The sequence below is a fragment of the Mustela nivalis genome (assembly GCF_964662115.1).
Source record: "Mustela nivalis genome assembly, chromosome: 6".
NCBI lineage: Eukaryota > Metazoa > Chordata > Mammalia > Carnivora > Mustelidae > Mustela > Mustela nivalis.
This window is the reverse complement of record NC_139025.1, coordinates 2329794-2353929: the sequence shown is the minus strand read 5'-3', so window position 1 is coordinate 2353929 and position 24136 is coordinate 2329794.

Sequence of the window (24136 nt, the reverse complement as noted above, 5' to 3'; positions counted from 1 at the left end):
GTCTTTATAAGAGAGGCAGGTGGGCACACAGGGGACCCAGCACAGACCGGCATGACCCCAGCCACACTCCGGGTCCGAGTCTGTTTCTTCACCTGGAAAACGGGGGCGGGAACAATAGTCACGCCGGCCCCGGGCTGGTATGGAAACAGCCAGGCCGGAGAGCGCCCTGAGACCTGGCGAGCCTCGGGCTGCGGGAGGGGTGGCAGGTCCCTAGGCTGCCAGGCCTGCATCCCCACCCTCTGTGGGGCCTGTCCCATGGCCCCCGTGTCCCCCAAGGCCCCCCACAACCCCCACGGACCTTCGTCCCCTGTAGCTCTGTCCCAGAGGGTGACCAGCGTGGGTGAGGCAGCTGCCAGCTCGGGAGCTCCTCGGAGCACATCTGCTGTCCCTGGGCCATGTGCCCCTCCTAGAGCAGCAAACCCATCTCACACGCCCTCCCCCAGGCCGGGCTGCACGAACGCAGCCAGGGCTCACTGCCTACTTGCCGATGAAAAGAAGAGAAAGAAAAGGAAGCATTTCTGTGCAGCGATGAGCGGTGTTTGCTGTAATTTCTCTCCAGACAATTTCTCTATCAGAATGCAGTCACGGGCCCAGGCACGTGGGACCTCCGCCGGCGCTGACAAAGGACGGAGGCCAGCCAGGACCCCCGCACCGCGGCCCCAGCCAGGCAGCCAGGGAGAGTTGGGGTGTTCTGGGGCTGGGCCCCTCTCGCTCTCTGACGAGGCTCCGGTCCCTCCAGAGACAACTCGGACCTAACACAGCAATGGAGAGCCCCGCCTGACGGGGTGGACCTGAGGGATCTTGACTACCACCTGCAGAGTCAGGCCTCTCTGGGGGACAACCCAAAAGCCGAGGACACAGGGGACAGGACATGAGTCTCTCAACAGAAGCCCAGTGCACGGACCGCCTCTCCACCCCCACAGCCCCTCTCCTACCCACCCCCTCCGCCTTCTCCCCTGGACAGCGTCTCCCCTCAAAGGTGCTCTGCCCACGGTCGTCTCTCTGTTCTCATTCCTCGACCCAGCAGCAGGGTTTGGTGGGGTCTCAGTCACCCTCCTGCACCCCCTCCTTGGCGTCCTGGTCTCAGCCTCCTCACTGTCCTGCTGTCCGTCCCAGCCCAGGTTGGCCCTCTACCTCCTGCTCTGCCCTGCTCTCTCGTTCCAGTGCTCTAGCCCAGGTTTGGGGTGTTGCTGCCCTCAGGGGGCTGACCCCCCGCAAATCCTTGTCTCCGCCCAGACCCTCCCCCTCCCACAGTCTGGAGTCTCTCTTTGCTCTTGGGGCTGTCTCCTCCTCCCAGAAGCCCCCCGTGGGGCAGCTCTCTCAAATCCAACCCATTTCTTCCTGCCCCTTTCTCCAGCCCTGGGTTCAGAGCTACCCCCTCAAATATGGTGCCATGAAGGTGAGCCGGTCAAGGTCACCTTGGCTGTGGTAGGCCATGGTTGTCACTGGTGGGACCTCGACACCTTATCCGAAAGCAAGAGAGGTGTTCAGCTGCCTGCTTGATGTCTCCGCAGCTGGCTGGGGACCCTCCGTCCACACACCCAACGCAGTCCTTGTGCTGCTTCACCATAGCACACCCCTCTCATGAGGGCATCCGCCTCTCCAGGGCTTAGACCAAGCCCCTGTCCCTTATGCCCCGTGCCCCCTCAGGAAGAAGAGGGACACCTTGCCCGTGAGGGACGGGGACGGGGACGGCAGGGTCTGGAGTCCCCTCGGGTCCCTGGGTCAAGGAGCGGAAAGTGCAGAGACCCACCAGGTCGGAGGCAAGTGGGCTCCTCCAGCTGACCTCAGCTGTGCGGGCACTGGCCAGGCCCTGTCTGCTCTTGGGTCTGCGCCTTCCTGAGAACAAGTCAGACACTCTTCCCTCCAGGGCCCGGGTGGTGTTAGGGGACTGGGACAAAAATGATCTTGTGACCAGTGAACCCCCAACAGCAAGGAAACCTGCTTGTCTCCCGGCTCCCAGACCAGAGGCTCTGGACGTCACGCTGACCTCACCCTTCCTTCTCCACCCCGTCTCCCGACAGCTCTGGCCAAGTCTGTGGACAGGTGGGCGTCACCCCAGAGAGCGTGTCCCCAGGCGGCGGGCTCCTGGCTACCCATGGGCAGCCTCCATCCAGGAAGTCAGTGGCTACGGTGCTGGCTTCACTCCCTACACTCGGGTCCCCCAGGCTTCCTGATCTCTTGTGATGTAAACCAGCATTCCGGAGAGAATAGGTGAAGGCAATAAACCAGAAAAGTGACCTCTGCTGGCTGTTAATGAGCTCCGTTCTAGCCCCCAAGCTGAGCAGGCAGACTGTGGCCCCACACACGAGGTCAGAGCGAGAGCCATGCGTCCCTACCAGACGAGTGGAGGAACACCACAGTCTCCTGATCTCCCCCTGCATCCGACAGAAGCGATCGGAAGATACCGCACAGGAAATTATTTCCCTCCTCGTAACCATAGCAACAGATGAACACACGTCTGGCTCAACTTTCCAAGTGAGGGTCTTTGACAACGTGGAACCGAACCCTGAGAGCAGAAGCAGAGACCGGGTCCAGCCCCATCCCAGACACGCTGTGAGAGAAAGGGAGGAAGAAGACACGTGTGAAGGGTGGGCAGGTCTGCGGGGAGGGCTGCTGTGGCGGAGACGCCGGGCATCTCGGGGGGGTCCAGACCCGTCGGCACAGTCCCATCAGAACCCCAGCTGGTGGGTTCTGAAATCCATCCGGAAGTGCCAAGGACCTGGAAAAGGAAAGGTCACCTTGGAAAAGACGGGCAGAGTGGGACTCGAACCACCTGACCCAAGACGCCCTGCAAAGCCACTGACATTGGGGTGGCAAGGTTGTGGCCGAGGGCGGACCTGGACCATGAGCAGGAGAGACTCCACGACCAGATCCCCAAATACGAGGCCCATGGATTGTGGACAAAGGCTCCAAGGCAATTGCATAAGGAAATGAGGGTTTCTTCCAGAGAAAAGTGTGAAAAAATAAACACTAACCCCTTCCTCACACCGTACACAAAAACTAGCTCGAGACAGATCACAGATGTGAGTACGGAAGAGGGACGAGGGAGCAGAAGGACACCCGGGCAGACCGTGGCTATCGCGGTGCAGGCAGGTTCTCCTTGGAGACCACACAAAGGGGCCGGTCAGGAGGAAAAAAATGACAAACGGAATTTCCTCAGAACGGAAAACTTGCCGTCTTCGAGACGTCGCTAAGAAAAGGGCACGCCACAGCCTGGGAAGAAGAAAAGAACATGTCTGCGCGTCCATATATCCCCGGACACCGTATATTCAGATACACAAAGAATTCTTACGAAGAAAGGTAAGATGACAAATAACCCAATTTAACCTCCAGAGACTTGAACAGACACCTCCCGAAAGAAGCCGTGCCAACATGCCGTGCCAAAGAAGATGGCCAACATGCATGTGAAAAGACGCTCAACATCGTCAGTCACCAGGGAAATGCAGATCAAAACCTCAGGGAGACAGCACTTCCGCCCACCGGGTTGGCAGAGCCAGGGGCGGGAGGCTCCCAGGCAGCTCGCGGGGCGCAGGTCTCCAGACACCCGGAAAACGCCGCGGCAACTTCTTCCATCCGAAACGCTGCAAGCCCCTCGGCTCGGGGGGATTTACCCCAAACACAGGTCCCCCAGAACGGTTGCGCGAATGCTCAGAGCCTCTTCCTTCCCGGCAGTCGAGGCTGGAAGCCGCCAAACGGGCGTCGGCAGGACAAGCGCACATTCGGGCGTTAAGTGGGACACGAGTCAGCAAATGAAAGTCAACAAACTCCGTGAGGCCAACTCAGAGGCGTCACAGCGAGTGACAGGAGCCGGGCACAGAGAGACACAGGCCGTGCGACCCAGTCTGTGGGACACTTCAGAGCAGACCAAGCCCAGCCTGGGCGGCTCAGCCGGGGAAGCGTCGCGTCTGGGCTTCGGCGGGTCCCGATCTCGTGGCTGTGGATCGAGCCCTGCGTGGGGTCTGTGCTCCCTGCGGAGTCTGCTTCAGAGTGTCTGTCCCTCTCCTTCTCATTCACGCTCTCTCTCTCAAATAAATACATAAAATCTTGAAAAAAGAAAAGAAATCAGAGCAGTGGCTGCCTGTGGGGGATGGGGGGCAGTACTCCGTGGGAAACGGGGGTGTCCTGCCGCCTAATGGGGTGTCGGTCCCACGGGCCATGCTGACGCTTGGATGTCTGCGTTGCACCTTGACTTAAGTTTCATTTCAGAACAAACAAGAGCACCCCACAAAGGCCGTGGCAACAGCACAGAAGGGCTGCCCATCCCCGTGGGCCAGACCAAGGCCAGGAGCCACACTCTGCCCCCATCTGGGCGGAGATTCCTGGCCTTGGGATCCCCAGCTGCCCAGCGGTGCTCAGTGCGGCCCCGGGGCCCAGCTGCACGCGTCTCTCTGCCCGATGCACTAGAGTGGTGGGCTTGAGGGTCATCGGGACCTAAGTGTGAACTTCGTCACTGGCACGTGGGCTCCGCTGAGTGCCCCCTGAGCCGCGGGTCCCATCCTTAACCGGGGACCACAGCTCCTCTCGCAGGGCTGGTGCTGGGGGCTCGGGGCGGCACACAGAGCCCTTAGCCCTGCGTCTGGCCTCTGGAGGACTTAGAGAAGGGCGGTGGCCTACAGCAAACCACTCCCTCCCCACGTCTCCAAGACGCCCCATGCCTACGCTCCCTGCAGCCTTGCCGGGCACGCTGGGCCCCAGAATCAAGAGCCGCCCCCCGGGGAAGGGCCCGCACGGCTCGGTCTTGCCACCACTTCTGACCTTTTGCAAACACACAGCCTCTGCCAGCCTCTAGCCAGCGTGCCCTGCCACCTCCAGCGCTCTCCAACCCCAGAGCCCGCCCCCGCTTGGGTGCTGTCTGCTCTCCGCCCTCGGGGCCCTCCCTGCCTCTGGGGCTTGGGCGGGGGGGCGGATCCTGCCTCCTGGGCTTCCCAGAGTCACGCTGCATCCGGGGCGTGTCCGGCCCTGTCCACCCCGAGCCACCAGCCCCCGCCCCTCTCAGCCGGGTGGGCCCCCGGCCCCTGCCAGATGAGGACGCGCAGGCAATTTTCTCCCGAAACAAATGGAGAGAAATTGCTCTACCCAGGAGCAGCCTCTGCTTCGAGCTAATTTCCACATAATAGAATCCAACGACGTCCCTTCCTTTCCACCGGTTCCTCCGCCTGATCTGACGAATGGCAAAAGCGATTTGATTCCGGGGCTCCCACGCAGGGGTAGGAGCTGATTCCTGTGAACAGTCACGGCGAATGGTGGGGGGAGGGTGGAGAGGAGGCGGAGGGGCCCACAGAGCGAGGCCAGCCCCGGGGAGGACAGCTCAGGGCTCCCCGAGGCTCCTCCACAGCCGGGCCCGGGGGGGCAGGCGCCGCACATTCCACCACCGCGTCCCCCTGGCGAGCACAGGCCCATCTGGGAAGGCTGCCGGCCGCGTGTTTGGTGCGCAATATGTCCTGTGGGGCTTGCCAGCGGGCTCTTGGCTCTGAGCGGGCGCTTGGCACCTCCAGCCCCGTGCCCGGCCAAGACTTCAACTCGTGCTTGCGCTGCCGATCCTGCCGCGTGGTGAGAAAGAAGGCGCTGGCACTCGGGTGCCCACCCGCAGCGGCCGCCAGACCCCGCCAGCTCTGCGCACGCACGGCCCCATCCCGCGGCGGTGACGCGCTCCGCCTGCTGCGTGCCACCACACGGAGCCCGCGAGCCCTCAGCGCCCAGCCCCCGCCGGGCTCACAGGGCCGCTGGGCTGGGGCTGTCCCCCACGTGGACCCCACTCTGGTGTGCACGTCACAGAGAGCGAACGGAACAGGGGCACGACTGAGCGCTTCCCACCGTCCACGGCGCTGCTGTGAAATGAAGGGAATATTTGTTTTAACAATATTTATTTTAAATTATACCAATGCCACAGGAAGCAGCTCAGTATTTCAGTGTGAGAATCTCCCACCCCGTGCCCTCCCCAGAGGGATCCCTGCTTGGGGTGGGTGAACACCTCCCAAGCTTCGCAGGCATTTTCATGCACACGTGCACGTAAGAACATCTGTCAGGGCGGCTTGCGGGCGGCCCCGCTGGTCCCTCATCCAGAGGCTGGTATTGCACTTAACACACTTCCACTCAGATGAGCAGAGTCGCTTCTAGCTCGGGAAATGCTGTTTCCTAAGGTCCCCGGAGGGGACAGTCTGCTTCCTAGGCGAGCTCTCCAGGGGACTTAGGGCCTCCTTAGTCGCCCAGAGCAGCCGACCGACAGCCTGCGCTGTTGATCCAGGATGACCCGACCCAGCAGCCTCCCCTGATGGCTGCGGGGCTCGGGGTCCGTCACCCAGCGCCCCAGCCGGGGGCAGAGAAGGAGACCCAGCAGCAGGAGTCTGCAGGCAGGAGACGCCCAGAAGAGCGGTGGCTTAGCTCTGGCCACGGAGGGCTTTCAGGGGTTCTCGGGGGAGCGGAGCATGTCAGGGGAGAAAGACGAAAAGCACTGCAAGCCCAGGACCTGGATGAGGGCTGGTGCTGGGGGTCCCCAAGGGCAGCACTGTGGAGGACTGGGGAGGGAGGCAGCAGGCGGGGCCGGCAGGCAGGCTGAGCCAGGAACGCCAGGGGGAGGTCCGGGGCCTCCCCGACACCCTGTGGGCCTCAGGGACAGAGGACAGGGACAGGGAGCCCGGCCGGGGCGGCTCCCGCATCTTCCGGGTCCCAGTGAGGAGGGCAGGAGCGGACGGACGTCCTCCGGAGACGGAGACAGGCTGGCATGTGCTCGGGGCACGCAAGCTGATGGAAATATCAGCCCGAGAGAGACAGAGTTAAGAAGGGAGACGTGTTGCCAAAACATCTAACGTGTTTCAAAGCCAAAAATAAATGGTCGGGGGACAGCCTGCTCCTTGGTAACTCGGCCCTCCAGGGCGGCTAACAGGAAGCCTGCCAGCGGGCACGTGCTCAGCCGGTCCGTCCTGTGTCCTCAGCGGGCACAGGCATGCCCTGACACCCGCCAGGCTGCTGGGGGCAGCCAAAAGGACACCCTCCAAGTCCCTGCCACCGCTGAGATCATGCCCACAGGGACTACAGCATGCACACCAAGAAGGACTGGGGGTGGGGGGTGCTGGAATGTTCTGGAAGGCCTGCTTGGGGCTGGAGAGCAGTCCCAGGGGACATGAGGACTGGGTACAGCGGGGGAACTAGGAAGTGTATGCTCGGGGGAAGGCATGGGAAGTGCAGAAATCCGGTTCCCTCAGCAGGGCCCCGGGACTCAGAAGCCACCAGGACAGCAGCAAGGTCTGCTGGGTCTGGCCGGGCAGCACAGATCTGGGGGGTTCCGCTTTGTCCTGGACCACCCAGCCCCTGGCGGCTCCCTGGCCTGCCCTCGGCCCACACCCAGCACTCGGATGGGCGGTGGGTGGTGGGCCCTTCTGTGGGGCACCCAGACCAGACACCCAGGAACTCCTGCCCGCGGCAGCCGCTTGGCCACGTCCCCCCGCACTAGGTAAGATGAAGTCATGAAAATACCACCCTCTTGGCAGACAAGGAGTTAATTCAGCCATGTACGTGCTGGCAGCAGCTCTGCAAAGGATTTATTGATTTTTTTAAAATAAGAATATGTCATATTCGCTGTGTGGATATAGACCAATTGTGGGCACGGGCCAGCGGGATACAAACTACGTAGCTGACACCAGACGCCAGCTCGGATCCGACGCGAAGCCCGACCGGCCCTACGGTGATCAAACTCTCCTACCTCTCTCGAGTCAGCCTCCGGGCCGCAGCGAGCACCGAGCTCCCGCACAGTCCCCGCCCTCGGACAGGATGGGCTGGGGACGCCGAGGCCAAGAAGACGTGTCTGTGCCCCGCGTGGGCTCGAGGCTGCAGAGGCCACAGGATCACCGGCCAGGAGGCTCCGACGCGGGGAGGGGGCGGCACGGCCCGGGGCTGGGGACGGCGCAGGGACTCAGAGGGTGAGGACCACCAGTCAGGGAAAAAGCAGGGGAGCCCAGCTGGACCTTGAGAGCCACGTGCCGAAGAAAGGCGACACAAAGCCCAGTGGGTTAGGACCAGGAAGATGGTCAGGAGTAAGGAGCCCACAGGGACAAGGGCGAGGGGCTCAGAGGGCCCCTGGGGCGATGGCACTGGGATCTTGTGGGCTAAGCCCCGGAGGGTCTAAGCCGGTGAGACCCCACCACCCACTGCGTTTGAAGAAGCTCCTTCCAGCCTCTGTGCGTGTCCACAGAGGAGCGAGCCGGCAGCCACGGTCCAGCCACGCACTGGAACATGGCGGCCGTGAGAGGGCAGAAGTTCTGACACCTGCTGCGGTGCCCATGAACAAGCACCCGTGTGCTTGTCTTAATTTACTTGTTTACTTCGAGAGAGAGCAGCGCCTGTGAGGAGGGGAGGGACTGGCAGAGGGGGAGGGAGAAGCAGGCTCCCCAGTGAACGGGGAGCTGGGTGGGGCTGCATCCCAGGACCCGGGGACCACGACCTGAGCCCAGGGCAGATAGACTCAGCCACCCAGGTGCCCCGGCGTGCGCCCCGTCGCCACCGCCCGTGCCCACACAGAAGCCCACGGCCCAGCAGCTCCGTCTTGACTACGTGGTTGGTTTCAAAAGGGGCCCACGTGGGGGTGTGTAACCGCGTGGGGCAGCCCCTGCCCCACTGCGGACTCCCTGCCAGTGCCAGGTGCCTTTGGGAAGGGGACAGGCTCCTCCAGAAAAACTCCAGCAGCGCCACAACTTCCCTGCTCGGAGCCTTAGCGCGGTCCCAATTACAGAGGCGGCGTGCAGTGCCCACAGACCCTTGACACCCTGGCTGGGTGAGGCGGGTCTTCTTCCCGAGTCTTCCTGCAGGGGTGAGGGGAGGGTCTCCTCTGCCCCCTCCCCCAGCTCACCTCCCCCAGGTGGCTCACCGGGTCCCCAGCCCCATGGCCTGGAGCTGCCCAGGGAGACTCTAGTTCAGTGCGTTTAGGCTGCTCCGGATTTTCCCAGTGTGGCTACTACAGATGGGGGCCGCTCCCCACATTTGGGGATCCTCACCGGCCGGGGGGTGCATGGGGGGACAGGGTTCTTACTACCCAGCACGACGTCCCTCCTCTCAGAGCAAGGAAGGGTAGGAATTCTGTCCCAGGTAGAAGTCAGGCCCAGTGCGCTGGTCCAGAGCTGGGACCCAGCTGGAGGGCAGGAGAGCCCCCCGGGGGCCCTCCCACACCTGGGGTGGCAGAGGCAGCCTCCTTCCGCCCGCCCCTCGAGGAACACAGGCGGGGACCCCAGCCCGCGCTGGCCTCCCCTGCCACATCCTAGCCATGAGCCCACTCGGTGTCCGACCTCTCCAGGGCGAACCTCAGCCTGGGTCCCAGCCTTTGGACCCATAGCCTGTTCTACGCAGTTTGGAAATCCCAGGTCTTCACTGGACGGGCCCTGAGTCATCGCTGGGAGTTAAGCAACAGCCCGGCTGCAGCTCAGACAAGGGAGGCTTGGCTTCCTGCGGTCCTGGGGTGGATGCCCGCCCTTCCCCTGAGGACCCTGCTGGGGAATGGGAACAGCATCCCGTGGGACCCTCTGGACCGGCTCTTGAGATGACTTGTTTGGCGGCACCAACGTGTTTCCACCCTGCTCTGCGGTGAGCTGAGCTCTGCCGGAGGGGGACCCACTGTGGGTGGCCCAGGGACAGCTCCAGGCCTGTGGTCTCCATGGATCGCGTCTTGATGCCAGGTCCAACTTAGCAGGAAAAGAACAGCCACCGTTCACCACTCCAGAGTAGAAAACCAAGGCTCAGAGTGGTTATGTCACTTGGGAAGGCTCACACAGCATGGCTGGGCCGTAAACTGGTTCCAGCCGCTCCCAGGCCCAGGGAGGGCTGGCGTCACAGGTGGCCTCCCAGCTGTGTTGGCCTTTCTGCCCCTTCACCAGGGACCCTGCCTCGTATCTGCCACAGCCCCTGCTGGCCAGGGTGGCTCCTTCACGACGGACCTGCCGGCCCTCAGTCCAGCCATCTTCTGAGACCCACTCTGGTTCCTACAAACACATCCAGAGAAGCAAGAGCAGAAGGAGCCTGAGCCAGGAGCTGGGGACAGGAGACACACTTGGCCCGACCGCGGCCCCCAGGATGCTCACATGCATCAGGGGACAAGAGGTGAGCAGTGGTCATACACTGCCCTTGGGGCATAACAAGGGGAGGTTCAGAGGGCTGTGGGGCCCTAAGGAGACTTCTGATTTCCTGGAGGAAGCAGTGCGTGGACACAGAGCTGGGGCTCAGGGGACAGGACTCGCCTCATGAGCCGCACGGCAAGGAACGGGGCTCCTGATCTGCTCACGGATGGATCAGTGTCCACAAATCCCCATGAGACCGCTGTGCGCCAGCAGCTCAGGCACCGGGGACAGGAGATTTTGCAAGATGCCGAGCAGCATTTGAAAGCAAGCCGAAAGCCGTCAGCTACCCAGACTACGCCGAACAGTAGCGGGGTTTCCAGATTTGGGGTCGGGGAGTCGGAGCTCCGAGAGAGTCACTAGCTTGCGGTCGTGAGCATCTCCGTAGTGCAGTCCGCGTGCCGGGCACCGCTCTAGGCCTCCAGGAGCAATCAGCTCCTTTGGGCTTTGCTCTGTTGCCAGATGACGGCTCCTGCAGACACGAGCGGCTGGACCCACAGCCGACCTCCGTTTCCCTCTGCACGAGGGTGATGAACTCCCCAGCCTCCGTGACCCCCGGCGCTGGCTTCAGCACGTCGCGGCAGAACCGGCATCGCTGAGCCTGGGAAGCCAGCCGTGGAGATCTCCACTGACGGGAGCGCCTCCTCCGCCCGCCCCGCGCCCCAGGCCGTGATTCCCTGGAGGCCGGGCAGCCCCTGCGGGTGTAAGCATGCACACCGCCTGGCACCGTGTGTCCCAGGACGGGGCTTGGCCAGGCTAGGCTGGGCCCAGTCTGCACCGTGTCTGGAGCACAGAGGCCTCACGGGGTCTGAGTCCCAGAACAAGGGAGCAGGGAGCACAACCGCGGCCAGGGAGGAAGTGGCTGAGAGCTCCCCTCGTCCACCAGCACTGGGTCATCACTGGTGCGGAGAATGGAGAAGGCCAGGGGTCCGGCCTTTCTGAGGCTGGGAAATAGGATGAAACAGGTTCCACTGGGCCCCAAACAGATCTCTGGGACTAAGTGTCTGGGCAGGAGGGTTTGGGGAGAAGGAGCTAGAAAGGTTGAGGGGAAGGCAGGGCCCTGGGATCCCTCTCGCTCCCCCCCTCCCCAGCTGAGCGACTGCTGTCCCCTCTGACCCTCCCGGCTGGACCCGCTGCATCACCTGCCCCTCTCCAGGAAGCTCGAAGCCCAGGGCTATTGCGGAAACCCCAGTGTGACCCTGTTTCTTTTAGGCCCCTCACGTGGGGCTCCAGCGTGGGCCTGGGACCCCTGGGGCCATTTCCCAGGCACCAGCATGCGGCTTGCCACTGCGGCACACCTCTCCCCGACTCCATATCCCGCCTGCAGTGAGGGGCCCACGGGACCTCATTCAGATCCTCTCCTGTGTGGGGACCCATTGCTCCCTGTCCCTGTGTGCCCTGTGTCTGTCAGTATCACGGTGGGCACCCCCCACAGCCAACATTTCCTTCTGTCACGCCCCCTCCTGTCCTCTGCTGTGCAGTTTCTGGCTCCCAGCATGGCCCAGCTGGCAGAATTGGCACTGGAGCGGGCCCTGGGGAGCGGCCACCAAGGCAGGATCACAGGCTCCATCCGTGGGGCTCGCGCCTCCCAGCAGCGCACACCGAGCTTCCTGCCTGTGGGAACCGGGGTGCAGACAGCCGTGCCGCAGCGCCAATGTCAGCCAGCCCGGGTGTGATCGCGAGGAGCCGACCGTCCCATGTGCAGCTGTAACGGGGCGCTGGGCGTGGGGAATGTGCTGGCAAACTGGGAGAGAGGAGGGGACATGCACCCCTTCCAACGCGGGCCTGGGCCCGGACCTGGTCTGAAACGCTGCCCCCGAGTCCTCCCTGCTGCCGTCCACGGGGCTGAAACCAAGACACCGTGCGGCGCCAGAAAGTGAGGGAGTGCTCCAGACACTCAGACACACAGATGCACAGACACACAGACACACAGACACACACAGACACACAGACACACAGACACACACAGACACATAGACGCACAGACACACAGATGCACAGACACACACAGACATACACATATGCGTGGTGGAACTGTCAAGGATCCACAGGAACCAACTCAGAAACCTGCCAATGGCTGAAGTTAGAACAATCTGAGCCACAAAATATGGTCCTGAATTTTAACCCGCAGCATAGCAAAAATTCAAAAACTTCCCATTGACATAAACAAGTGACAAACAGGTGACCACACACAGAGGGCAAGAAGAGACAGACGTCTCTGCAGAAGACTCGGAGGCCCCACGTGGACGTCCCCTCGAGGAGGACTGCAGTCGCCAGCACGCAGGTGCGGGCTGCACGGAGACTTCCTTCCAGGCCACGGGGCGGCAGGCGGAAGGGTGGCTGCGCCCCTCAGCTCGGCAGCCAAGTCCGACACCGCAGCACACGTCACACTGGCCGTGGGCACGTGCGAGGGGATAAGGGCCTTCCCCTCTGTCTTCTTCCTCCTAAAATCACACGTCAGAGTCTAATCGTGAGAGAAGCATCAGACGAGTTCCACCTGGGATCATACCACGAATACCTGCCCAGCACGTCTCAAAACTCAAGGTCATTGGGGAGGAGCAAGACGGTGGACGACTAGGAAACCTAGATATCGCCGGTCCCAGGAGTTGAGCCAGACAGTGATCAAACCACCCCGAACACCGACAAACTCAACAGGAGAGCAGAGAAGAAGAGCAGCCATTCTAGGAAGAGAAAACCACCACTTTCTGGAAGGTAGGATGTGCGGAGAAGTGACTTGAGGCGACGGGAAGATAGACCGTGGGGGGAGGGGCTGGGTCCTGGCAAGCCGAGGAGCAGCCGAGCACAAAATCAGAACTTTTAGGAATCTGCTCCACTGACGGACATCGCTCCAGACGCTAAGTGGGAGTGGAGCCCTCGTGGGGATGGTGAGGTCTAAGGCCCCGCAGAGTCACAGAAAGACCGGGGGGTGCTGGGTGTGGCAGAGCTCGCAGGTGTCAGAGCAGGGAAACCGACTGCAAAGACGGAGCCGAGGAGGGGTTCTCAGCTCGGGGTTTCCTTAAACTGTGATCCAAGGCACAGTCAGGCCACTACTCCTTGAGCAGGGACCCCACAAGGGGCAGATCTGGGGAGACCCCTGGAAGAGCGGCAGGGATCTCCTGGGCTTGGAGACTCCAAATGGGGCCACGCACCAGAGACAGACACCCAGTCACAGGCTGGGTGAGCTCGCAGCGCGGCCGGAGACCAGGGAGACGGGAGTGATTGAGTGCTTTTCTCCGAGGGCGCACTGAGGAGTGGGGCTCCAAGCTCCCAGCTCCTCCGGACCAGAGACTGGGGGGCCGCTACATTCATTCCTGTCCTCCAGAGCAGTACGGAATGTGCTCAGGGAACAGAAGTTCCAAGAGCAAAACCAAGCAGATTACTCAGCCCGGCCCCTGGCAAGGGAGGCACAATCCCACCTTGGATAAGGACATTTGAGAACTGCGGTAACAGGCCCCTCCCCCGAAGATCAGCCAGAACATCCAGCCAAGACCAAGCTCACCCGATCAAGGAGAACAGTGGAACTCCTGAGCTAGGGGAAAACAACCCATAGAATTCATGGCTTTTTCCTCATGATCCTTTAGTCTTTCAAAGTTAAATTTTCTTAATTTTATTTTTTCTTAATCTATGTTTTTAAATTTTTCCTCTTTAAACATTTTTAGTGATTTTATCTTATCAATACATTTTTTTAAATCTTTTAAAATTTTCATTGTCATATTCTCTCCCTTCATTGTATTTAACCTTATTTTTTGTATACATACAGGTTTTTCTTTCCTTAAAATTTTGGGATACAGTTTCTTCCAATAGATCAAAATATACCCTAAGCCTAGCACATGGTTTTCTTCTCATCTCCAGCCTGGTCACGTTCTTTTCTCTTTTGTTTCTTTTTTCAACCAACTTCTTATCAATTCCTTTTTTAGAATCCTTTTAAATTTTCATCTTTATAGTCCTATTCCATTACTTCATTGTTTTTACCATTATTTTTGTATATATATAAGTTTTTCTTTCTTTGAAATTTTGGGAAACAGTTTCTTCTAACAGAGCAAAATACACCCAAAAATCAAGAGTGTGGCTCTGTTCGATTCACCAGTCTAGTATTTTTTTCCTTTCTTTCCTCCTTTCTTCTCCCCCTGGGAGAACAAGAAAAATATGCAGGAAAGAATACTAAATCCAGCTAGGCTGTCATTGAAAATAGAAGGAGAGATAAAATCTTCCAGGACAAGCAAAAATTAAAAGAATTTCCAAACACCAAACCAGTCCTATAGGAAATATTGAAAGGGGCCTCTAAGCAAAGACAGAGCCTGAAAGTAACAGACCAGAAAGGAACAGAGACAATATACAGTAACAGTCACCTTACAAGGAATACAATGGCAATAAATTCATATCTTTCAATAGTTACTCTGAATGTAAATGGGCTAAATGCCCTAATCGAAAGACACAGGGTATCAGAATGCATTAAAAAAACAAGACCCATCAACATGCTGTCTGTAAGAAACTTAGACCCAAAGACACCTCGTGATTTAAAGTGAGGGTGTGGAAAACAATTTACCATATAATGGACATCAAAAGAAACCTTGGGTAGCAATCCTTATATCAGACAAATTAGATTTTAAGCCAAAGACCATAATAAGAGATGAGGAAGGACACTATATCATACTTAAAGGGTCTGTCCAACAAGAAGATCTAACAATTTTAAATATCTATACCCCTAACATGGGAGCAGCCAATTGTGTAAACCGATTAATAACAAAATCAAAGAAACACATTGACAATGATACAATAAAAGTAGGGGACTTTAACACCCCCATACTGAAATGGACAGATCATCTAAGCAAAAGTTCAACAAGGAAATAAAGACCTTAAATGATAAGGGAACTGATAGACATCACAGATATATTTAGAACATTCCATCCCAAAGCAATGGAATACACATTCTTCTCTAGTGCATACAGAACATTCTCCAGAATACATCATATCCTGGGTCACAAATCAGGTCTCAACTGGTACCAAAAGATTGGGATCATTCCCTGCATATTTTCAGACCACGATGCTTTGAAACTAGAACTCAACCACAAGTGGAAAGTTGGAAAGAACCCAAATACATGGGGATTAAAGAACATCCTCCTAAAGAATGAATGGGTCAACCAGGAAATTAAAGAAGAATTGAAAAAGAATTCATGGAAAGAAATGAAAATGAAAACACAACTGTTCAAAATCTGTGGGACACAGCAAAGGCAGTCCAGAGAGGAAAGTACATAGAGATACAAGCCTCTCTCAAGTAACAAGGAAGGTCTCAAGTACACAACATAACCCTACACCTAAAGGAGCTGGAGAAAGAACAACAAAGAAAGCCTAAACCCAGCAGGAGAAGAGAAATAATAAAAATCAGAGTAGAAATCAATGAAATAGAAACCAAAAGAACAGTAGAACAGGTCAACGAAACTAGGAGCTGATTCTTTGAAAGAACTAATAAGATTGATAAACCCCTGGCCAGACTTAACAAAAAGAAAAGAGAAAGGACCCAAATAAATAAAATCATGAATGAAAGAAGAGACATCACAACCAACATCAAAGAAATACAAACAATTACAAGAACATATTAAGAGCAACTATACACCAGCAAATTTGACAATCTGGAAGAAATGGATACATTCCTAGAGACCTATAAACTACCACAACTGAACCAGGAAGAAACAGAAAACCTGAACAGACCCATAACCAGTAAGGAGATTGAAGCAGTCATCAAAAATCTCCCAACCAACAAGAGCCCAGGGCCAGATGGCTTCCCAGGGGCATTCTACCAAACACTTAAAGATGAATTAATACCCATTCTCCTGAAACTGTTCCAAAAAATATAAATGGGAGGAAAACTTCCAAACTCATTTTATGAGGCCAGCATCACCTTGATCCCAAAACCAGACAAAGACCCTGCCGAAAAGGAGAATTACGGATCAATATCCTTGATGAACACAGATGCGAAAATTCTCACCAAAATACTAGCCAATAGGATCCAACAGTACATTAAAAGGATTATTCACCTCGACCAATTGGGATTTATTCCTGGGCTGCAAGGCTGGTTCAACATCCATAAATCAATCAATGTGATATAATACATTAATAAAAGAAAGAACAAGAACCATATGATACTCTCAGTAGATGCTGAAAAAGCATTTGACAAAGTACAGCATCCCTTCCTGATCAAAACTCTTCAAAGTGTAGGGATAGAGGGCACATACCTCAATATTATCCAAACCATCTATGAAAAACCCACTGCAAATATCATTCTCAATGGAAAAAAAATGAAAGCTTTTCTGCTAAGGTCAGGAACACGGCAGGGATGTCCATTATCACCACTGCTATTTAACATAGTACTAGAAGTCCTAGCCTCACAATCAGACAACAAAAAGAAATTAAAGGCATCTGAATCGGCAAAGAAGAAGTCCAACTCTCACTCTTTGCAAATGATATGATACTTTATGTGTAAAACCCAAAAGACTCCACTCAAAACTGCTAGAACTTGTACAGGAATTCAATAAAGTGTCAGGATATAAAATCAATGCATAGAAATCAGTTGCATTTCTATACACCAACAGCAAGACAGAAGAAAGAGAAAATAAGGAGTCGATCCCACTTATAATTGCACCCAAAACCATAAGATACCTAGGAATAAACCTAACCAAAGAGGCAAGAATCTATACTCAGAAAACTATAAAGTACTCATGAAAGAAACTGAGGAAGACACAAAGAAATGGAAAAATGTTCCATGCTCCTGGATTGGAAGAACAAATACTGTGAAAATGTCTGTGCTACCTAAAGCAATCTACACATTTAATGCAATCCCTATTAAAATATCAATTTTTTAAGGAAACAGAACAAATAATCCTAAAATTTATATGGAACCAGAAAGATCCTGAATAGCCAGAGAAATATTAAAAAAGAAAACCAGAGTTGGTGGCATCACAATTCCGGACTTCAAGCTCTATTACAAAGCTGTCATCATCAAGACAGCATGTTACTGGCACAAAAGCAGACACATAGATCAATGGAACAGAATAGAGAGCCCAGAAATAGACCCTCAACTCCATGGTCAACTAATCTTTGACAAAGCAGGAAAGAATATTCAGTGGAAAAAAGACAGTCTCTTCAACAAATGGTGTTGGGACAATTGGACAGCCACATGCAGAAAAATGAAACCGGACCATTTCTTCACACCACACCAAGAAAATAGAATCAAAAGGGAGGAATCCATCAAAATCCTTGAGGAGAACACAGGCAGCAACATCTTTGACCTCAGTTGCAGCAATTTCTTCTTAGACACATCACCAAAGGCAAGGGAAGCAGGGGCAAAAATGAACTATTAGGATTTCATAAAGATAAAAAGGGTTTCCACAGCAAAGGAAGCAGTCAACAAAAGCAAAAGACAACTGACAGAATGGGAGAAGATATTTGCAAGGGTCATATCAGATAAAGAGCTAGTATCCAAAATCTATAAAGAATTTATCAAGCTCAATAACCAAAGAACAAATAATGCAACCGAGAAATGGGCAGAGGACATGAACAGACATTACTGCAAAGAAGACATCCAGATGGCCAACAGACACATGAAAAAGTGCTCCACATCACTCGGCATCAGGGAAATACAAATCAAAACCACAATGAGATCCCACCTCACACCAGTCGGAATGGCTAAAATTAACAAGTCAGGAAATGACAGATTCTGGCGAGGATGCAGAGAAAGGGGAACCCTCCTACACTGTTGGTGGGAATGCAAGCTGGTGCAACCACTCTGGAAAACAGTACAGAGTTTCCTCAAAAAGTTGTAAATAGAGCTACCCTATGACCCAGCAATCTCACTACTAGGTATTTATCCTAAAGATACAAATGTAGTGATCCGAAGGGACACGTGCACCCGACTGTCTATAGCAGCAATGTCCACAATAGCCAAACTATGGAAAGAGCCTAGATGTCCATCGGCAGATGAACAGATACAGAAGATGTGGTGTATATATACAATGGATTACTATGCAGTCATCAAAAAACCCAAAATCTTGCCTTTTGCAAAAATGTGGATGGGACTGGAGGGTATTGGGCTGAGCAAAATAAGTCAATCAGAGAAAGACAATTGTCATATGATCTCTCTGATATGAGGAATTTGAGAGGCAGTGTGGCGGGTTGTGGGGGGAAGGGAGGGAAAAATGAAACCAGATGGGACCCAGGAGAGAGATCAATCATAAGAGACTCTTAATCTCAGAAAACAAACTAAGGGTTGCTGGGGGTGGAGGGGGGCAGGGATGGGGTGTCTCGGGACGGACCCTGGGGAAGGTGTGTGCTATGGTGAGTGCTGTGAATTGTGTAAGCCTGATGATTCACACACCTGTACCCCTGAAACAAATAATACACTATATGTTAATTTTTTAAACACCTCAAGGTCATCAAAAACAAGGGAAATCTGGGGCACCTGAAGGGCTCAGTTTGTTAACTTCTGCATTTGGCTCAGGTCATGATCTCAGGGTCCTGGGATCAAGTCCTGCATCGGGCTCTCTGCTCAGTGGGGAGCCTGCTTCTCCCGCTGCCCCTCCCCCTGCTCATGCTCTCTCTCAAATAAATAAAATCTTTAAAAAATACAAACAAACAAGGAAAATCTAAGAAACTGTCGGCCTGGACGAATGTAAGAGCTGATGAGCTGTGACATGATGTTCTGAGAGGTCCCTGGAACAGGAAAGAGACACGAGGGGAGAAGTCGGGAATCGGAACATTGTGGGGGCTTCGGTTAACAAGGACGGATCGATCCCGTTTGGCAGCAAAGACGCACGGCCCCCTATAAGACATCAGCACCAGCTGGACTGTCTTCAGAATTTTTCTGTAAATCTAAACCTGTTCCAAATGAAAAGTTAATTAAAAAAACCCTAACCATCAATTTACATATGCAGATTGCTGGGGGTGGGGAGGTGCTCTTTTAGGATCAGTGAGCACCGGCTTTGAGCTGCTGGTCATCCTGGGAACCCCAAACACAGCCACAGCCCCTGCATCTGAAGAGGAAGTCCTGGAGGTCTGGCAGTTGGAGGTGTCTTCACGGGTCAGACTCGGTCTGGTCCTGTGCTGTGAAACTGGCCCCTGCTTTGGTTACTTCCCCAGTTCCAGCCCGTTGACCTTGGACTGGATGGCCTTCGTAACAAGCTATGGCTTCTCTGACCCGTGGATTACAGCGATTCCTTTATTCCTTCCGGGCTGAATGGAAATCCTGGACTTCCTGCATTAAGATGGAAAGCCAGAAGCAAAAGCACATCTGTGGAGAGACTGCAGAGATCCCTGCCCCCTTCGGGGCTGAAAGCCCGCAGTAAGGGGGCCTGCACCTGCCCCGGCCGGCTGGCCACCTTGGAGAACAGCAGGGCTCCGGGAAACCCAACCAGATGGTGACCCCCCGCACCTGCTGCCTGGCGTGTGCGAGCGCACGCAGCGGACGGCTCCAGGGGTCTGCCCTGTCCGTGGTTCGGGCAGTCCCCACACACCCAGGAATTCTCTCTACAGAACGCTGGGTCCCTGGCGGCTGAGCCCCGGCGGCCCCACCCCGCCCCCCCACCAGGGTCCTCACTCCTCCTTCCAATCCAGGTCCTGCCCCGAGGGTCCGGGCCCTCACGTGATCTCTGACAGATCTCAGCCTGATCTGTCTGAGAACGTGTTTTATCACCTGCATTCGCAGAGCGTGGTCTCCTGGAGAGAAGTCAGTATTTTGCGTTGTTTTCTCACAGTTGAAACAGCACCTCCTGGTCCCCTGGGTTCCCGTGTCTCTCTAGAGAAGGCCGTGGTGTGTCTGCTGCTCTGCAGAATACAGCTTGTCCTGTCTGGCACCCGCAGGGATCTTCTCCTTGTCTTTTGTTTTCCACATTTTAACAGGAGGAGCCTAGAGGGCTTGTGGCTATTTGTTTTCAGAGGGTGTGGGGCTGGCAGCCTCTTCCGGCTCCGGCTGGATGCTGTCCCTGGGGCCTAGCAATGAGAAATCTCAATCCACTGCCCATGGCTCCAGGCCCTGCCTTTAAAGGAAGAGCTTGCAGGGCCCATCACAGAACCGTGAACGCATCCTAGGGGCGGGTGTGTGGAGTGAACCTGTCCCGCCCCAGGACCATGCTAGGGCCGGACAAAACGGGGCATGGGCTACTTGGCGTCCTCACTGTGGAGTAGCTGAGGCCTGTGTCCCAGGGTGAGAGGGATCCCAGCCCCCAGCCCCAGCCTCCTCATGCCCTCCATGGCTGTAGACCTCTGACCCCTTGAGGCTTCTGGCCTGCAGCCACCCTGGTCCTTCCCCTCCAGTGCCCAAGATGCCCCTCTCTGAGGACTCTGGGCCTGGATACAGCCTCTGCCCTCACCCCTCCCCCTGCATGCCTGCGCTTAGGACAAACTGTCCTGCTGAAGTCCGTAGGTCAAGTATGGCCTTGGTGGACTGGGGTCCCCTCAGGGGCAGGGTTTTCTGAGCAAATCACTGGCAACAGAGACACTTAAGTGGGCAGCAGACTCTGCAGCTGGCCTTAGGATGGAGCCGCAGGTGTGACTCCGGCCCTCCCTCCATCCCCGCCCTCCTGGGTCCCGCTCGTGGAGCAGGCTACCACCGTGGAGCAGGCGGCGTGGCCGCTCGGCCGCTGGCGGGGCTCCTGTGCTCATCAAGCCCGTCGGGGCAGCTGTGTGTGAGCCCCGCGAGCGGCACTGAGAAGCGGCCCCCACGGGCAGCAGCACGTCTTCGAGATCTTTTCCAGTAGACTGCGGTTTTTGGAAGAGTCTAATTGACAGAAAACCCGAGAAGACGACAGAACAGAGCCCTCCCTTCCTGCGGCCCACACGCGGTTTCCCTGTTGCTGAAAACGTACCTTCGTCTCGGGCTGAGGCCACAATCAATGAACCATGTGTATGAACCACGCCTGATGCAATCGCGTGAACTAAAAGTCATCCTTTATCCCGACTTCCTCGGCCGCCCCCTGCCTTCCTCTGCCCCAGGCTCCCATGTCAGTCCGCGAGCCTCACTGGGCTCCCCTCGGCTGTGACGGTGAAGCCGGGATTCCAGAAATGTTCTAGTCCACCTCCGGCTCCTGGCATGGCGCTCCCGAAACCCACGTAAATTCCTGGGCGGCGGGGCTGAGACGTAAGGGAACCTCCTCCCGCCCCACCTGAGTCTGTGCTACTGAGATGACTCTGGGGTCCCTAGAGAGATAGGACAGGGCGCTGCTGGCCTGAGGTGCCACGCATCACCTCCGACCTCCGACCTCTGGGAGGAGAGAGGGAGCAGGGTTGAGTCAGTCACCAATGGACAGTGATTGAAGCAATCGTGCCCCGTGTTGGAACCCCTAGGAGAACCCCGAAGAACGGTTCGGAGATTTCCCGGTTGGTGAACGCGTCCGTGTGCCAAGCGGGGGGCGCACCCCATACTCCCTGGGGACAGAAGCGGCCGCTCTTGGGGCCCGCCTGCATCTTGTCCTCGGGACCTTCATCAGGCCTCTCCTGCGTGTGTGATGACCTTTCCAGCAAACCAATAAACGCAAGTGACTTGCTTCTCTGAACCCTTTGAACTGTCTTTAGCAAATGATTGCCCCGAGGATGTAGTGGGAATCCCCGTCTTGTATCTGGTCGGAAGTATGGGTGGCCCAGACTTGCCAACGCGGTCTGGGGTGAGGGGACCTTGTGGGACTGAAACAGTGACCCTCGGGGTCTGTGCCAAGGCTGGGTTGTTGGTGTCAGACAGGACACCCTTCAGAGTCTGCAGAGAATTGTGTAGTTGCTTGGTGTGGAAAACCCCACGTTTGGTGCTGGAAGTGTTCTGTGTCTAAAGCAACACCCTGGCCTTGGAGATGTTGATCTTCTCCGTTCCAATGACCTTGACAACATTCAGGAACACTGGTCAGGCATTTTGTCAGGTTTTTCCTAGTCCTGTTGGGATTTGATGTCTTCCTCGTGGCCGACTGGTGGTGTGGGACTGGGAGGTGATCCCTCTCTGGGAGCACATCATGCGTATGACGTGTCACCGCGGGCATCGGCCTTGGTCCCCAGGTGGAGAGGCATGTGTGTCGGGTCTGTCCACTGCAGAGTAACTCTTCCCCACCCCACCCACACTGTCTTTCCGCAGGAAGTCACTCTGTGCAGCCCACACCTAAGGGACGGGGCCATCTGTCAATGGGGGGGAAGCTCCTTGAGGGGGAAACGTCTATGTAAATTATTTAGAATTCTTGTGCGTGGAGGTTTGTCTGTCCTCTCCCATTCACTCATTCAGTCATTTGAACTGCTTAGACCCACAGATCTTTATTCTCTGTCACGATTATGACCCAGCACTCTGTTTTGTTGGTCACATTGTCCCAGCCCCGTCCCCTGGGTCCCTCACCACAGAGCGTGCCCTCCTCGTCCCCTGGTCCCTCATCACAGAGCGTGCCCTCCTCAAGGCCAAGCTGTGGGTTCAAGCCCGCCCTCACTCCAGGCTCGTTTTGCGTGTTCCTGGCCCCGGTCCTGGGATCGGCCATTTCTCCAAGGAGCCCTCAGAGAGGAGAACGGTGGTGTTAGACACCAAGAGCTGGGTATTGGGTGTGCTCATTGCTATGAGGATCGCATTGACTCTCAGCCTCTCTCCAACAGAGACAAGTGTGTGAGCTACGGCGTACGGCTGCGTCTCTGTAATAAACCCGTAGGTAATCATTTGTAGCTGTATGATGCTAAACATGAGTTCATGCTGACACTCCCACCTCTGATCTACACCCCCTGAGTCATTCCTCCCCTGTTTCTGTGTAAATTTCCAGTCCAGGGGTGAGAAGTCTGACCCCTGCCTGCCTGCCAAGTACTTATCATTCCGTTCTAGTATACGTGCACCATGACATCAGACCGGCACTCCCCGCCCCCTGTGGAAAGCAGCTTTATCAACCAGAGTCCGGTGCTTGGGGACACTTCCTTCTGCCTTTGGTCTTGCCGATTCCACTCCTTCCCGAAGTTGCCAGCCCAGCGCCTTCTCTCCCATTCTCCTTCACGGAGGCTTTCTCACACATTCGTATCACAGCTAAATTCTCTCATCACAGAGTGCATCCCTTCCTGGGAAATTTGAGACCTAAATTGTAATTTTTTAATTGGTGTATATTAAGGGTCTCCCTGGGCTGTAAAGTTCTATGGGTTTTGACAAATGCGTGATGTCCTGTGTCCTATTGTTACAGCATCTCACAGAATGTTTTCACTGCCTACACTCCGTGTATTAACCCTTCCTCCCCCTGCCCCCAGCACCTGGTATGCCCTGACCTTTTTAGTGACCACAGTTTTGCCTTTTCCAGAGTGTCATATAATTGGAATCATACAGTCTGCAACCTTTCCAGACTGGTTTCTTTCGCCTAGTGATATGCATTTAAAATTCATCCATATCTTTTCATGACTTGATAGCTCATTTCTTTTCACTGCTGAATAATATTCCCTTGTCTGGGATTTACCTGTTCACTAGCTGAAGGAAACCTTGATTGCCTCCCAGCTTGGGGTGCTGATAATGATGGAAACTGCCGTAAGCATTCAGGTGCAGGTTTGTGTGAACATATGTTTTCCTATCAGTTGGATAAATACTGAGGAGAGCAATTGTTGGCTTGTATTATAACATTATGTTTAGCTTATAAGAAAGTGCAGAACTGTTTTTCCAAAGTGACTGCACCATTCTGCATTCCCACCAGGAACAAATGAACGTCTTGTTGCACCTTATCCTTGCCAGCACTCAGTGTTGCCAGTATCTTTTTTTATTTTAGCCGTTCTAATGGATACGGAGTGGTATCTCTTTGTTTTTCTTTTTTTTCATTTGCAATTCCATTATAAGAAATGGATCTGCTTTTTTTTTTTTTTTTTTGCCATCTGCGTTTCTTCTTTGGTGAGCTGCCTATTTAGCTCTTTTGCCCATTTTTAATTGGGGTATTTGTTTTCTGGTTGCTGAGTAAGATTTCTGTATATTTTTGGACAAAATTGAGAGGCCAAATAAACAAATGGACAGACATATATGAACACAGGACTCTGACCCACACCTAGCAGCTGCCATTGTCCACAGT